The sequence below is a fragment of the Cetorhinus maximus genome, chromosome 2 (assembly GCF_964194155.1).
Source record: "Cetorhinus maximus chromosome 2, sCetMax3.hap1.1, whole genome shotgun sequence".
In the NCBI taxonomy this organism is placed as follows: domain Eukaryota; kingdom Metazoa; phylum Chordata; class Chondrichthyes; order Lamniformes; family Cetorhinidae; genus Cetorhinus; species Cetorhinus maximus.
In genome coordinates this window covers 226,665,312-226,682,285 of record NC_135880.1, presented here as the reverse complement: position 1 = coordinate 226,682,285, position 16,974 = coordinate 226,665,312, and the positions used below count along the sequence as shown (strand labels likewise).

Below are 16,974 nucleotides of genomic sequence, written 5' to 3'. Positions count from 1 at the left end.
TGTAGATGGTGGACAGGCTTTGGGGAGACAGGAGGTGAGTTACTCACTGCAAGATGCCTAGCCTCTGACCTGCTCTTGTAGCCACAGTATTTAAATGGCTAGTCCAGTTCAGTTTCTGGTCAATGGTATCCTCCAGGATGTTGATAGTGGGGGATTCAGCAATGGTAATGCCATTGAATGTCAACGGGAGATGGTTAGATTGTCTCTTGTTGGAAATGGTCATTGCCCAGCAATTGTGTGGCATGAATGTTACTTGCCACTTGTCAGCCTAAGCCTGGATATTTTCCAGGTCTTGCTGCATTTGGACATGGACTGCTTCAGTATCTGAGGAGTCACGAATGGTGCTGAACATTGTGCAATCATCAGCGAATATCCCCACTTCTGGCCTAGATGAAGAAAGGAAGATCATTGATGAAGTAGCTGTAAATGGTTGGGCCAAGGACACTACCCTGAGAAACTCCTGCAGTGATGTCCTGGAACTGAGATGTTTGACTTCCAACAACCACAGCCATCCTCCTTTGTGCTAGGTATGATTCCAACCAGTGGAGGGTTTTCCCCGATTCCCATTGTCTCCAGTTTCACTAGGGCTCCTTGATGCCACACTCGGTCAAATGCTGCCTTGATGTCAAGGGCAGTCACTCTCACCTCACCTCGGGAGTTAGCTCTTTTGTCCTTGTTTTAACCAAGGCTGTAATGAGGTAATGGTTGAGGAAAGGGAGCCATTAGCAATTAGCTTGGACCTATGGGATGGTAACTAAGTAGCAAGTAGTAGGAGTAGGAAAAGGGATAAACAGAATAGTAGATATATACCTTTTAAGTAGTAAAGCTAATCTTTAGGTTTTACTGTGGATTTTTATATTCTGGAGAAGAACTCTGCCGCCTCTTTCAGTCTGTAGCATGAGATGATCCATCTGTGGGCTGGTAGTGTGGGCTGTGTGCGTGGGAAACTCTTAATGAAGATTTGTTTGAGTTGCGCTAACTAGAAAATTGAACCAGCTGTGGGTGTAATGTGCTTGTTAGTCACAGTTCAGAGCGTGAGGGAAGGGGATTTGTTTCAGGGAAATGTGATGAGGTGGAAGGGAGTTGAGAGCGGCTGACTTCATTCTTTTCAGGAGCGAGATTCCCACAAATACTCAGCAACCTTATTTTTTCGTTTATGAAATGTGGACGCTGGCGAGGACATTTGCTGGACATTATTGCCCATCCCTAATTGGCCTTGCCTGGGTGCTAATGAGCCACCTTCTTGAACCACTGCAGTCTATATGGTGAAAGTATTCCCATAGTGCTGTTAGATAGGGAGTTCAGGATTCTGACACAATGAAGGAACAGCAATATAGTTCCAAGTTAGGATGGTGTGTGACTTGGAGTAGGACTCGCAGATGCTGGTGTTCCAATGCACTTGCTGCCCTTGTCCTTGAAGGAGGTAAAGGTTGGGGATTTGGGATGTGCCATTTCTTTTTTCATCCATTCACGGGATGTGGACTTTGCTGGCTAGGCCAGCATTTATTGCCCATCCCTAATTGCCCTTGAGAAGGTGGTGGTGAGTCGCCTTCTTGTTGCAATCCATGTGGTGTAGGTACACCCACAGTACTGTTAGGGAGGGAGTTGCAGGATTTTGTCCCAGCGACAGTAAGGGAATGGTGATAAATTTCCAATTTAGGATGATGAGTGAGTAGGAGGGGAACTCCAGGTGGTGGTGTTCCCATCTATCTGCTGCCCTTGTCCTTCTAGATGGTAGTGGTCGTGGGTTTGGAAGGTGCTGTCGAAGAAGCCTTAGTGAGTTCATGCAGTGCATCTTGTAGATGGTACACACTGCTGCTACTGTGTGTCGGTGGTGGAGGGAATGAATGTTTGTGGATGTGGTGCTAATCAAGCGGACTGCTTTGTCCTGGATGGTGTCCAGCTTCTTGAGTGTTGTGGGAGCTGAACTCATCCAGGCAAGTGGAGAGTGTTCCATCACACGCCTGACTTGTGACTTGTAGATGATAGGCAGGCTTTGAAGTGTTAGCAAGTTGCAGCATTGCATCTTGTAGATGGTACCCACACTGCAGCCATGTTGTGTGGTGATGGAGATAGTGAATGTTTAAGGTGGTGGATAGGATGCTGATGGACAGGATGCTTTGTCCTGGATGGTGTCCAACTTCTTGAGTGTTGTTGGAGTTGTACTCATTGAAGCAAATCGAGAGCATGTTGTCAGAGGTGAGTCACTCACTGCAAACCAAACGTTACCTTGGTGTTGAGAGCGGAGGCTGGGGCCTCAACTCCCAACAGGCATTGGAGCTTTTGCACAAGCACAGACTGGGAGAAGGCTGCACATGTGGAGATTGACATTTTTAAGCTCTTCTGGCCCAGGACAGGCCCAGTGCACCTGCGCATAAAGAAAGAGAAAATGGCATGAAAACCCGGGTCAGGTGACTGGGAGTGGAGTGCCATCAAGAAGCAGAGCCCCGGACAGGGGAGAAGGGGAAGTCCCGGAGGGAAAGGGAACAAGAAGAGGTCCCAAAAGAAGAGTGACAGAGACAGGGGACAGAGACAAGTCCCAGTTAAGTTAAAAAGAGAGGAGCAGAGATAAAACTCCAAATAAGAAAAGGGCTGTAGGTAGCAGACTCTAAATGGTGATGGCTCTTTCTGACCTTGTATAGTAATGTTTCATTCTGTTTGTTCAAAACCTATGGAATCTTTTGGCTTTATTCTCTTATCAGGTGTCTCAAAACTCAAACTTTGTCTAATTTAAACAAAACATTGTTAATCCCTAACTGGATCTTACCAAAAACTTGGGGCCTGGCAGCTTCTGTCCTGCTCTTGCCATTACAGCATTTACTGGCTAATCCAGTTCATTTTCTGGTCAATAGTGACCCCCAGTATTCGACAGGGGAGGTGGTTAGATGTTTTCTTGTTGGAGACAATGGCCTGACACTTTGTATAGTGAGAATGTTACTAGCCACTTATCAGCCCCAGCCTGAACGTTGCCCAGGTCTTGCTGCATGTGGGCATGGAATACTTCATCATCTGAGAAGCTGGAATGGAACTGAGTGCGGTGCAATTATCAGGAAACATCTCCACTTCTGACCTTAAGATGAAGTGAAGGTCACTGGTGAAGTGGCTGGAGGTGGTTGGGCAATGGAATACTGCCTGGAGGAATTCCTGCTGCAATGTCCTGGGTCTGAGATGATTGACCTCCGACAACCACAATCATCTATCTTTGTGCTAAGAATGATTTCACCTTGGGCTCCTTGGTGCCACACTGGGTCAAAGGCTGCCTTGATGTCAAGGGCAGTCACTCTCATCTCACATGATTTCATCTATCTTGTCCATGTTTGAACCAAGCCTGTAATGATATCTGGAGCTGAGTGGTCCTAGCAGAACCCAAACTGAGCATCAGTGATCAGGTTATTGGTGAGTAGGTGCTGCTTGATAGTACGATTAATGAGTCCTTCCATCATTTTGCCAGTGATTATAGGTAAACTGATCAGGCAGTAAAATTGGCCAAATTAGATTTATCCTTTTGTGGGCAGAGCATACCTGGGCAATCTTGCAGTTTGTCAGGAAGATGCTAGTGTTATAACTGTGCTGGTGCTTGTAATTTCTGTTAGGAAGCAGCACAGCTTAAAAGGATGCTCATTTTCAAAGTTCTGCAGTTTGTTAATTGGAAGGTTTATATGTTGTGCACCTGTCATTATGTGACTGAATGATATCCAATAGTGCAACCCTGTACAAAAACAAAAATACCTGGAAAAACTCAGCAGGTCTGGCAGCATCTGTGGAGAGGAGCACAGTTAACGTTTCGAGTCCGCATGACTCTTCAACAGAGCTCCTCTGCACAGATGCTGCCAGACCTGCTGAGTTTTTCCAGGTATTTTTGTTTTTGTTTTGGATTTCCAGCATCCGCAGTTTTTTGCTTTTATCTTAGTGCAACCCTGTAACTGGATCCTTGACTGCTTGCGTTACTGTGAGATTGATTCACCCCATAAGAGTGCAGCCTCAACCTGAGCTACATCAAGCATTAATTTGCACAAGAAGCTGTGACACTCCCCATCCAAAGCAGATACAGTCTGAGAGTGGAGGGTTGGGGCGAGAGTTAATAATTACGAGGTGGCCTCTGGCGCCATCTGTAGATCATTTAGTGGCCTGGGACCATAATGTCCTCCCAGCTGACTGTGCTGGCCCAGACAAAGAAAGAAATAGAACGGGAGGGATAGGAAAGTAAAGTTACCTGAACTAAAATCTAATTAAAATAAATGAAGCACAGGAGCTGCACTTACTAAGATTTACATTTGTACTGGGCATACCGGCTCCAGTTTGTTCTCTCCTCCCCCATGCACCTGCCACTTGGATCCCTGGATGCCAACCAAGCTGAGCAACAGAGTAAAAGCTTTGATTTCAGATGGAAATTTAAGGCACTGGTTGCTATGGAAGCAGACAGGATAGCTGTCAAGTGGAGTGTTGGAGGCAGGTGTGCACAAAGGCAGACCCTGAGCTCGCTGGTTTGAGCTCACTTGGGATTTGTGAGGGAATGAGGTTGAAGAGCATCTGGATTTTAACGTGTATTAAGCAGGGTAGGGAATCTGACAAAGATCTCTGTCAAGTTGGCTGCTTGAGTCAGAGGTTTTATTGCTCATTCACGGGATGTGGGCACCACAGGATAGGCCAGGGTTTATTATCCATCCTTGTACAACTGAGTGGCTTTCTAGGGCGCTGCAGAAAACAGTCGAGAATCAACCATATTTCTGCAGGTCTGGAGTCACACCGAGGTCAGACTGGGTGAGGACAGCAAATAGCATTTCAATTCCAGATTTATTTAACTAGCTGAGTTTTTTATTTCCCAGCTGCCATGGTAGGATTTGAACTCATGTCTTAATTCAGACCTATGGATTACTGGCCTAGTAACAGTACCAATACGCTACAGGACACCAAACAGTTACAACATTTAGACATCGCCTGACTTCCACCCCGTTTCAGTTCATCTGCTTCTGAAACCCTCGTTCATGCCTTTGTTACCTGTAGACTTGAGTATCCCAATGCATTCCTGGCTGCTCTCCCACATTCTATCTTCCGTAAACTTGAGGTTATCCAAAACTCTGCTACCCGTGTCGTAACTTGCAGAAAAGTCCATTCACCTATCACCTCTGTTCACTGAATTGACTCCCATTCAAGCAACATCTTGATTTTAAAATTGTCATCCTTGCTTTCGAATCTCTTAATGGTCTTGCCCCTCCCTATTTCTTTAATCTCCTCCAGCCCCACAATCCTCCAAGGTATCAGCGCTTCCCTAATTCTGGCCTGTTGAGCATCCCTCATTTTAATTGCTCCATCTTTGGTGGCTGTGCCCTCAGTTGTCTGGGATCTAAGCCCTGGAATATCCCCTCCATACCTCTCTACCTTGCTTTTCTACTTTAAGATACTTCTTAAAACTTACCTCTTTGACCAAGCTTTTGTTTATCCAACCTAATATCTCCTTATGTGACTCAGTGTTATATTTTATTTTATAATTTTCCTGTGAAGTACTTTGAGATGCTTTATTATGTTAAAGGCACCATTTTAAAAAAATTATTCTTTTGGTGGGATGTGGGCTTCGCTGGCTGGGCCAGCATTTATTGCCCATCTCTAATTGCCCTTGAGAAGGTGGTGGTGAGCTGCCTTCTTGAACTGCTGCAGTCCATGTGGTGTAGGTATACCCACAGTGCTGTTAGGGAGGGATTCCAGGATTTTAACCCAGCGACAGTGAAGGAACAGCCAATATATTTCCAAGTCAGGATGGTGTGTGGCTTGGAGGAGAACTTACAGGTGGTGGTGTTCCCATGTGTCTGCTGCCCTTGTTCTTACATGTGTTTGAGATCATGGGTTTGGAAGGTGTTATAGAAGGAGCTTCTGCGATGCATCTTGTAGATGGTGCACACTGCTGCCACTGTGCGTGGGTGGTGGAGGGAGTGAATGTTTGTGGATGGGGTGCCAAAGCGGGGCTGCTTTGCCCTGGAATGGGTTGAGCTTCCTGAGTTCTGTTGCACTCAACCGGGTAAGTGGAGAGAATTCCATCACACTCCTGACTTGTGCCTTGTAGATGGTGAACAGGGAAGTCAGGAGGTGAGTTACTAGCTGCAGAATTCCCAGCCTCTCACCTGCCCTGTGCAGGTGCGACTGAGCCCTGTCCATTGTTTTTGAGAGAGTTTGAAGCCAGCGACCTGTACTGTTGAGATATTTTATACTGTGTGTGTCCCGCAATCCCATCTATTTGTATAGTGGATTGATAGAAGCTGCTTAAATATTAGTTGCTGTTTCCCAGAATGGCCGGTGAAATTTTAAGTGCTTTTTTGGTAGTATTTTTCAAATTCCTGTAAATGGGAATGTCGGGTTTAAAAATAACTTTTTTCTATCTGTCGGAACATATTGGCATCACAGCAAAAGGCAGCCGGAGTAATGTGGAACAGTTTCAGAAAGCACGAAAGCATTGAGCATTCTGAAATATTTTTGAGGGGTTAAGCAAATTTTTTTTATTTAAAATTGCTTTCAGAAATAGGTGAATCCTTCCTTGGTTGTTCAGTAAATAATTCTTTTCAGCCTTGTCTGTTACAGTCTGATAACAGGGTTTGGTGCACTCCAAAGCATATGAGAAAATTGCCTTTCACTAAGCTCCGGAACACTAAGGTCCTCTTCCGACCAGCTCCCAGAGCAGAACACATTAAAATTAAAATCAATGTCAAGATCCTGGAAAATGTGGACCATTTCCCATATCTTAGGAGCCTCCTCTCGACGAAGGCATAGGCAATAAATTAATCATCAGCTAGCTCAACCTTAGGCTGACTGAAGAGGAGAGTATTTAAGGACCAGGATCTCAAACCTGAGACTAAGGTCATGGTTTAGCGGGCAGAAGTGATGCCTGAGTGCCTACATGCTTCGGAGACTTGGACAACCTATGGCAAATACCTCAAAGCACTGGAGAAGTACCACCAGCAGGGCCATCTCAAGACCCTATAAACCCGGTGGCAAGATAATGGTTCAACAGCAGCACCCTCTCCAAGCCACGTGCCCAGCATCGAGACGCTAATCATTTAAACTAGTCCTGCTGGGTGGAACGTGTCGTTCGAATGCCTGACACCAGGCAAAGATAGCTCATAGTACACAGAAGTACTTAGAGGAGTTTCTGTCATAAAGCTGTCAAAGCATTTCTGCACATAGCAGTCTAGGATGTTGTACACACTCAGCTGTGGCAGGAGACTCCCTGGACGACAACGAAAATGCTTTAAGGACGACCTCAAAGCATACCCGAACATTCCCACCTTTTGTTTGTGTCTAAATGCAGCAGAGTTCTTTGAGTGTAAAATGGAACCATGTGGGGTTACTGCTCCATGAGTTGAGCTGCTGTTCGATGATCTTATAATGCGGGTTTTAAACATCTCTGTGAGTGGCTGTGCCAACTGGCAGAGTTCCTTAAAATGGTTAGGAGTAAATAATGACCCTTTCATTAGCACCCTTGCTATTTTGCGAACAGAGGACAAGGGTCAGAGGCCCTATTTCCTGCTGATATTTTAAAACCAGTGAGGTCAGGGTAGTTTTGTATTTCATTGATTTCTTCCTGAGTTGTTTGCAGTTTAAGAAGATGTGGGCACTCATTGGTAAGTAGCTTGGACTTTTCTCTGATTATTTTTCCTCTTTCTCTCTTGAGGTTCTTCCCAGTTCAAAATGTTAAAGGATGATGGGGTCATGAGATGCTGCAAGAAAACAAACTGGTTCCAAAGCCACTTTTACACACTGCACATTATACAGACACATTGACGGAAACTACCCAAGTGCTCTCCCAATCTTCTGCCAAGAGTTTCTGTGGAAACCCTGTGGAAGAAATGGACATTTTTAACAACTTATACTGTTTCCCCAGTGTCCTGCTGAAGCCATGGCAGGAAATCAGAATGGTGCAGGATCTCCAGGTGTATGTTTTGTTGTTGGTTCTGTGTGCTCTGCATCTTAACGGTTAGAACGTAATCACACTCTGACCTCAACCTAATTGCCTGTCTCTGCTCAAGACACAGTCGTGTATCACAAGCCTGAAAATTGCATTTATCTGTCAGATACCAGAACCTGGCAGTCTGGACAATGAGCCCTCAAACTGATACATCCTTCACCCCACATGAGCTCTGCCTCAACAACGGAATGTATGCCTGCAGCAGTCCCAGTGAGTAAATGTAACTTTAGGCATAGGTACCTAGATATGTACTGTAGACCAAGAAGGTCGCAGATTTCATCCCTGTACTGTGCTCAGTTATCTGATCTCATCGAGGGCAGCAGTTGAAGGACTACAGTTGGCTCCAGCATCGTTGGTCTAGGAAAGGAAAATGAGGCAGGATTCTGGTGTGCAATGACTTTTGATGGAAAGGGTACACTCATTTGGAAATGCGAAGCTGGGCTTGGTAGCTGATGCCTCTGCTGTCAAATATTCTATCAATGTCCAGGCTTAGCTATGCAGAACAACCATTTTTAGAAGAATGCCCAACACTATAGAATTGGACACAGCTTGAGGCGGTAGCTAATCTGTGCCAATTTTTCTGGGGTGCTTTAGAGTTTCTGCAATTGCCCTCAGTGTCTCTTAGTTGGGGAGGGAAAAATTTGCTAACAAAAACAGAAGATACTGGAAAAACTCAGCAGGTCTAACAGCATTTGTGGAGAGAAAAAACAGAGTTAATGTTTCGAGTCTGTATGACTCTTCTCAGAGCTAAAGAGAAGTGAAATGTAAAGTAAAATGTAAATGTAAAATGTAAAAAAAAATTGCTAATCCTTGCAAATGATTGTTGCCTAGTGATCTCTGGAAGGTACACATGTGTGGACATTGTGTGAGGAAAAGACAAGGCTCATGCGTGATGTCCTCGCAATTGAATAGCCTGCCCACGCAGTCATGAATAATCACTTAAGGCCGATTGGCATTGAGGAGCTTTACCTTGTGAGGATCAATATCTTCAAGAGAGGGAAGAAATCTACCCTCTCTCTTTACCTTGATAAATTCTCCATCCTTTGAACTCATTGATAACCCCATATTTGTTTCTTTGTTCAAATGTGGCGATGCTGCTTGTTCCAGAATTGTAAATTTGAAGGAAAATTCAGTGAAATATTTGGGTGTTGGTGTTGGCAGCAGGTACTCTCCTTTGAAGGTAGTAGCCTCCCTGCCCTGTTGTATGGCAGGCTCTGTGCAGGGCTGACAGTTATGGTTGTATATTGGCCGTGGGCCAGGTGTCACCCGGAGATGATGAAGTGAAGTGATTTGAACATTAAAGAAATATAAATACAAAAGCAAAATACTGCAGGTGTTGGAAATCTGAAACATAAACGGAAAATGCTGGAAATACACATCAGGTCTGGCAGAATCTTTGTAGAAAGAAACAGACTTAACGGACTGAATTTTACTTCTGCAGTCTCCACTCCCCCTGGCTAAAAGGTTGAGTGGGTAGTCCGCCCATGACCCCAATAGTTGCCCCACAGCAATTTAATGCTGGAAGCAGTGTGGATTGTTCTAAGGTGCGAATTCCACTCTATCTCAGGAGGAAGTCTGGCCTTAGAGAGCTGCCAGCTAATTGGACGATGGGCAGCTCTGCCATCCTGGCAGTACCAGCCGGGACTGGTATCCAGTGGTGGCCCTGTAGGACTACAGGCAGTTCGATCACACCGAGGTGCCCAGTAAGTTCAGGGTCAGAGGTCTCAATAAGGGGATTGGGGCGACTGGGTTCAAGAGGGAGGGAGGGTTAAAGAGGGAATGACCTTGAGGGGTGGGATGTGCCACTTAAAAGCCTCAACAGGCCAAAGGATGGGCAGGCTGCCTGATGCCTCTCCCACCATCTGTAAAAGTTCAGGCAGGTCAGGGTGGAAGAGTAAGCGGCAGGAAGACCTGGATTTGATGTGTCCACCCCCCCCGACCTCCTTGTTGGCAGGGAGAAAGTTTAAAATCCAGCCCAATGTTTCAGGCTGATGACCTTTCATTTCACTCCCACCTCACTTTTTGACGTGAGCCATCATCCCTTTTATCATTTCATTTTCTCTATCTTCTGTTCACAGTCCTTCCTTCTATTCTATTCTCTCCTTTCCCTGCCTCTATACTTGTTTTAAACCTGTCACATACCTAACTTTTCCCACTTCTGATAAAACCTCACAGACCAGAAACGTTATCTCTGATCTCTCTCCGCAGATGCTGTCTGACCTGCTGAGTATTTGCAGCATATTCTATTTTCAATGAAAGAAATACAGCTGTCTGTAAGAGTATTATTAATCTGTGAACAGCTGGACATCAATCATTCTCCTCAGTTTCTCAGGTACCAGAGCTGCGGGTTATTGCTAGAAAAACGAGTTTATGTTTATGTTGCACCTTTAATGTAGTAAAACACCTCAAAGGAGTATAATCAAAACAAAATTTGACACCGAGGTACTTAAAGTGAAATTAGGGCAGCTGATCAAAACCTTGATTAATGAGTAATATCTCACAGGAGAGAGAGATAGAGAGGTTTAAGGATATTGTCAATAGCCTGCTGGTGTGCATCATGTACCTGTAGCACAAGCTATGAGATCATGTTACATAATGAGTAATCGTGAATATGGAAACTGATAAGAGGGTCAGCGCTAACTTATAGTCAAATAAAAGCAAAAAACTGCGGATGCTGGAAATCCAAAACAAAAGTAAAAATACCTGGAAAAACTCAGCAGGTCTGACAGCATCTGCGGAGAGGAACACAGTTAACGTTTCGAGTCCGTATGACTCTTCAACAGAACTGAGGAAAAATAGAAGAGAGGTGAAATATAAGCTGGTTTAAGGAGGGGGGAGCGTGGACAAGTAGAGCTGGATAGAGGGCCAGTGATAGGTGGAGATAACCAAAAGATGCCACAGACAAAAGGACAAAGAGGTGTTGAAAGTGGTGATATTATCTAAGGAATGTGCTAATAGGTGACATTAAGGGTAGAAAGCAGGACGAGCAAGGTACAGATAGCCCTAGTGGGGGTGGGGTGGGGGGAAGGGATCGAAATAGGCTAAAAGGTAGAGATAAAACAATGGATGGAAATACATTTTAAAATAATGGAAATAGGTGGGAAAGAAAAATCTATATAAATTATTGGAAAAAAGGGGGATCGGAAAGGGAGTGGGGATGGGGGAGAGAGTTCATGATCTAAAATTGTTGAACTCAATGTTAAGTCCAGAAGGCTGTAAAGTGCCTAGTCGGAAGATGAGGTGCTGTTCCTCCAGTTTGCGTTGAGCTTCACTGGAACAATGCAGCAGGCCAAGGACAGACATGTGGGCATGAGAGCAGGGTGGAGTGTTGAAATGGCAAGCGACAGGGAGGTCTGGGTCATGCTTGCAGACAGACCGAAGGTGTTCCGCAAAGCGGTCACCCAGTCTGCGTTTGGTCTCTCCAATGTAGAGGAAACCGCATTGGGAGCAGCGAATGCAGTAGACTAAATTGAGGGAAGTGCAAGTGAAATGCTGCTTCACTTGAAAGGAATGTTTGGGCCCTTGGACAGTGAGGCGAGGGGAAGTAAAGGGGTAGGTGTTGCACCTTCTGCGGTTGCATGGGAAGGTGCAATGGGAGGGGGTTGAGGTGTAGGGGGTGATGGAGGAGTGGACCAGGGTGTCCCAGAGGGAACGATCCCTGCAGAATGCCACCGGGGGGGTAAAGGGAAGATGTGTTTGGTGGTGGCATCATGCTGGAGTTGGCGGAAATGGCAGAGGATGATCCTTTGAACGCGGAGACTGGTGGGGTGATAAGTGAGGACAAGGGGGACCCTATCATGGTTCTGGGAGGGAGAGGAAGGTGTGAGGGCGGATGCGCGGGAGATGGGCCGGACATGGTTGAGGGCCCTGTCAAACGCCGTGGGTGGAAAACCTTGGTTAAGGAAGAAGGAGGACATGTCAGAGGAACTGTTTTTAAAAGTGGCATCATCAGAACAGATGCGACGGAGGCGAAGGAACTGAGAGAATGGGATGGACTCCTGACAGGAAACGGGGTGTGAGGAGCTGTAGTCGAGGTAGCTGTGGGAGTCGGTAGGCTTGTAATGGATATTGGTGGACAGTCTATCACCAGAAATTGAGACAGAGAGGTCAAGGAAGGGAAGAGAAGTGTCAGAGATGGACCATGTGAAAATGACGGAGGGGTAGAAATTGGAAGCAAAATTAATAAATTTTTCCAGGTCCCGACAAGAGCATGAAGCAGCACCGAAGTAATCATCGATGTACCGGAGAAAGAGTTTTTGGAGGGGGCCGGAGTAGGACTGGAACAAGGAATGTTCCACATACCCCATAAAGAGACAGGCATAGCTGGGGCCCATGCGGGTACCCATAGCCACACCTTTTATTTGGAGGAAGTGAGAGGAGTTAAAGGAGAAATTGTTCAATGAGAGAACAAGTTCAGCCAGATGGAGGAGAGTAGTGGTGGATGGGGATTGTTCGGGCCTCTGTTCGAGGAAGAAGCGGAGAGCCCTCAGACCATCCCAGTGGGGGATGGAGGTGTAGAGGGATTGGACGTCCATGGTGAAGAGGAGGCGGTTGGGGCCAGGGAACTGGAAATTGTTGATATAATGTAGGGTGTCTGAGGAATCACGGACGTAGGTGGGAAGGGACTGGACAAGGGGAGAGAGAATGGAGTTAAGATAGCAAGAAATGAGTTCCGTGGGGCAGGAACTGAATATTGAGTTCAACAATTTTTGATCATGAACTCTCTCCTCCATCCCCACCCCCTTTCCGATTCCCCTTTTTTCCAATAATTTATATAGATTTTTCTTTTCCCACCTATTTCCATTATTTTTAAATGTATTTCCATCCATTGTTTTATCTCTACCTTTTAGCCTATTTCGATCCCTTCCCCCCACCCCACCCCACCCCCACTAGGGCTATCTGTACGTTGCTCGTCCTGCTTTCTACCCTTAATGTCACCATTAGCACATTCCTTAGATAATATCACCACCGTCAACACCTTTGTCCTTTTGTCTATGACACCTTTTGGCTATCTCCACCTATCACTGGCCCTCTATCCAGCTCTACCTGTCCCACCCCCCCTTAAACCAGTTTATATTTCACCTCTTTTCTATTTTTCCTTAGTTCTGTTGAAGAGTCATACGGACTCGAAACGTTAACTGTGTTCCTCTCCGCAGATGCTGTCAGACCTGCTGAGTTTTTCCAGGTATTTTTATTTTTGTTTCTAGCATATTGTCAACTTGTGAGAGAGGGTTGGACAACCAATTTTGTTTACCACCATGCCACTTTGAGTCATTAAGTGAGGCCAGGCTGTAACAAGAATATGTTAGGAGTCACCCCAGGCAGAATTTGCCTTGATCAATGCAGACACAGATAAAGTGTGTACTGTATGTAATTGTGTAACAGCTGGTCAGAATTGTGCCCAGCCAAGTATTAACTGCCTTGTTCATGCATTTACATCTAAATACAAACCTCGTGTATGCCTCTCACATGATGTTTGTCCACAGCTGTTTTTTTTATATAAGTAATCAGAGGGATAAGCTTCTGGGTGCCACTGGTGCACTAGATGCTGTGCAGTGTAAGTGATATTACACTGACCTGACATTGAAAAATAGTGTTGCTGCACCAAAAATTGCAAGAGTGGAGCACTGAATAGATTTCCAGGAAGATGAAACAGATACAGCTGCTAGAACAAAGTGGAGATTATTGTATACCAAACCCCAGCGATTAACTCTAACCTTCCACTTCCTGTTCAGAACAAAAGAGAGTTTCAGCCTCTGATGTCACTGCTCACAAATGAGCCGATCTCACAGTCTGAGCCTGAGGACTGGGGGTGGGGGGGTGGGGGTAACACTGCAGGGGGAAGGAAGGGGCTCTATGGTGGGGATTGGAGGGGAGAGGCATTGCAGGGTGAAGGGCACAGTAGTGGTAGGGTACTGCAGGGCAGGGGGGGCACATAGCATCCAGAGGTAGGAGAATACCCACTCTAAAACATTTCTCAAATCACGATGCATTCACTACTCTTATAACAGATCCTAGTCTGTACCATCCAAGGTTAGAATAGATCAACCTTTGAACTCTATGGATGGACAGAGGAAGGGTAGAAACCAATGATAATAAAAACATAAAATGCTGGAAAAACTCAGCAGGTCTGGCAGTATATGTGGAGATAGAAACAGAGTTAATGTTTTGAGTTTGTGTGACACTGACAGGATGACTGTGACAGGTTTAAAATTCTGAAGAGAAACCATACGGACTCCAAACGTTAACCCTGTTTCTCTCTCCACAGATGCTGCCAGACCTGCTGAGTTTTTCCAGCATTTTATGTTTTTATTTCAGATTTCCAGCATCTGTGATATTTTGCTTTCATTTTAGAAACCAGTGAGTTTTTTTTTATACAGTACAATAAAACTATGATCTGTACAATCCCTGATCTCGATAGAGTTAGCTGATTTGAGCCAGAGTTGTAACTGGAGCCAGTGCAATTACCCTCAACACCACTGGAATGAAGAGGAGAAACATCAGCTGGATTCTTACTTCTTAATTCCCTCCTGCTGCAACGTGTGTGGATGTTGGATAAGCACAGGAACAAGGGGGAGGATTTTCCCCTCATCAGGTGGGCGCAGCGGGTGGGCCCGGGAGCGGTTGTGCAACTGTCCGCCCGTGATTGGGCCCCAGTCGCGATTTCACGCTGGCTGGCCAATTAACAGGCAGCTGGCGTGAATTGTGCGCTGAAACGCTCAGCGCTGCCTGGGTGGGAGACTGGGAAGAGGGTGAGCGCAGGAGTCAGTGCATGCACACGGGTGCGCTCACAGAAATCTCCCCGAAGGCACAGAGCTGCTTCAGGGGGCTGGAGATTTTTGACATTAGAAATAAAGAATGCAAAAATAAGGAAAACATGTCCCCTCTGTCACATGAGCAGGAACATGTTAAAAATGAGTTTTAAAAGTTGGTTTTAAAATCACTGGTCGAAACCTCATCCCGCCCGTGGATGAGGTTTCGCAAAAAATGCAACGGACGCATGGCCCATTCGCCCACCCGCCAACTGAACGGTTGGACAGGCAGTGAAAAATTCAAATTAATTAATTGATTAAGGGCCTTAATAGGCCTCTTAATTGTCGGTGGGTGTGCTTCCGCCTCTCGCGTGCGCCTGCCAAGTGAAATATCGCAAGCGTGCATGATGATGTCAGACGCCCGCCTGACTTCATCTCACTCTACTTTGCTCCCGTTTGGGTTGGGTTCCTGGCCGCCCACCCAACGAGGAAAAATTAGGCCCAAAGTCAGCTTGATGCCTTCCACAATCGAGTATCCTGCTGAAACTCATGGACATGAAGAATGAGCGCTAGTTCAAGGTGCTGCTCGTGCCCATGGTGCCCCCCAGAAAAACAGGTGCTGAGTGGACTTGGTCTGGGTCAGTGGTGTAAATGGGCCGATAGCGGATCCGACCCTGTTGGACACACTAACAAATTTACATGTCCATGACCTTCAATCAAAATGAAAATTGGTGGGTACGTACACCCAACAGTTAATTCTCTTTCGCCCCTTCTCTGCTAAAACCAAAGACAAATTTCTGCCCAGTACCCTCTGGGGAGGAGGGGAGAAGATAGGAAAAAGAATGCAGTTTAAGACCATGTTAAAAATGTGTTCACAGCCCATTACAATAATTTCATGGGGCCATAACTTCCAATTAATGTCAGAAAGTGCTGGCCTGCAGGAATTAGAAGAGATAAATAACTTAACTGATCTTGAAAATGATGTTGCTGCTTCTGTTTGCTGGAGCTGCTTGGGGCCTGTACTGAAAGGCTGCTCACAGGGCCCAGCGAGGCCTAGCTCCAGCGTACTCAAGGAGGCCACGCCCCCTTTTATATGGCACTTGCCGGCGGGGAGTAAGTGTCTAAGGTAAAAGGATAGGATTTGGAGAGTGGGGGTGTCCAGAGGCAGTACACGGGGGTGGGTTTGGAGGGTCAGGGTTTAGGAGGTGGGGCTGGTCAGAGGTCTGGGGGGTAATGAGGGGGGGCGGGGGTCTGATGTCTGGTGGGGCGGGGCTCAGGGGTCGTGGGGGGTGTCCAAGGCCCAGGGGGGGTTGTGGGAGTCAGAAGTCTAGGGTGGGGGCGGTCAGAGGTCTGGGTGGGGTTTGTGGGGCTGTCTGAGGTGGGGGGGGGGTGGCGTGGGGGCAGTCTGAGTTACGGGGGGGGGGGCATGTGGGAGCCAGATGCCCTGGGGTGCGTTGGGGATCGTGGGGCGGGCAGGGGGTGTGGTGCGAGGTTCAGGGGTGCAGGGTTGTGGGAGTTGGAGGTCTGGGATGGTGGGGGTTCCTTGGGAATGTTGGAAGTCGAGGGGTTGGGAGTGTCGAGGGATTGGGGGGGGTCAGAGTTCGGGAGGGGTGTCGGATTGGGGGGTGGGAGTGATCTTGTGGGGGGCTGGGGGTCGGGGTGTGGGGGACTCCTGTGGGGTCGGTCTGGGTCTTTACAATAGTTAGTGAGAAGTTAGAAGAGGTTTTAATTCTTCTAACTTTTTCTGAGTAACTATTGGTGTAACCCTGGAGGAACCATCCAAAGTTTGCGATTTAAACTGCATTTCCAGCGCAGCGCAATTATCCAGAGGAAGTTAGCACTTCTGGGCAATTGCCATGCAAACCCTTACCTAGGAACTTGCCAGAGGGATTCCCCAGCGCATCTTTGGGGTAACCCCCAAACCCGACGCTGGGGAGCGGGGAAGTTACCGGCCAACACCTTTTAAACATCCATTCTTTATTTGTTGCACAGTGTTACTAGGTACATGTTCGTTTTGTTCCACTCTTTAATCCATATTATTTTGGCAGATTTTTAATTGGAGTAACTATGGATCATAGATTTTCATAGCTTTTATTGCAATGTTTTCCTACATTAGAAAGAACTTAATTGGCTTTAAACTGCTTTAGGATGTCCTGAGGTAATGAAAGGCGCTAAATAAATGTATTTTTATAGGATAAGTTTCACAGTGAGACAGTCACACTGATACTCTGGGGCCAATTTTAACTGGGCAAATGTATATGGAAAGTG

The 16,974-nt window shown here is 46.3% G+C and overlaps 1 protein-coding gene and 1 long non-coding RNA gene across 5 annotated transcripts in view; one reads left to right on the top strand and one right to left on the bottom strand.

Moving 5' to 3' along the window:
- Positions 1–10,650, bottom strand: part of LOC144671623 (uncharacterized) — a 1,108,978-nt gene extending 1,098,328 nt beyond the window's left edge. The window contains exon 1 of the long non-coding RNA XR_013573966.1: positions 10,621–10,650. This is a non-coding gene — a long non-coding RNA (uncharacterized LOC144671623). The remainder of the gene's footprint in view (positions 1–10,620) is intronic.
- LOC144671549 (basal cell adhesion molecule-like) overlaps positions 1–16,974 on the top strand; it is a 253,895-nt gene that overhangs the window by 143,727 nt on the left and 93,194 nt on the right. The gene's annotated exons all lie outside the window — the stretch shown is intronic.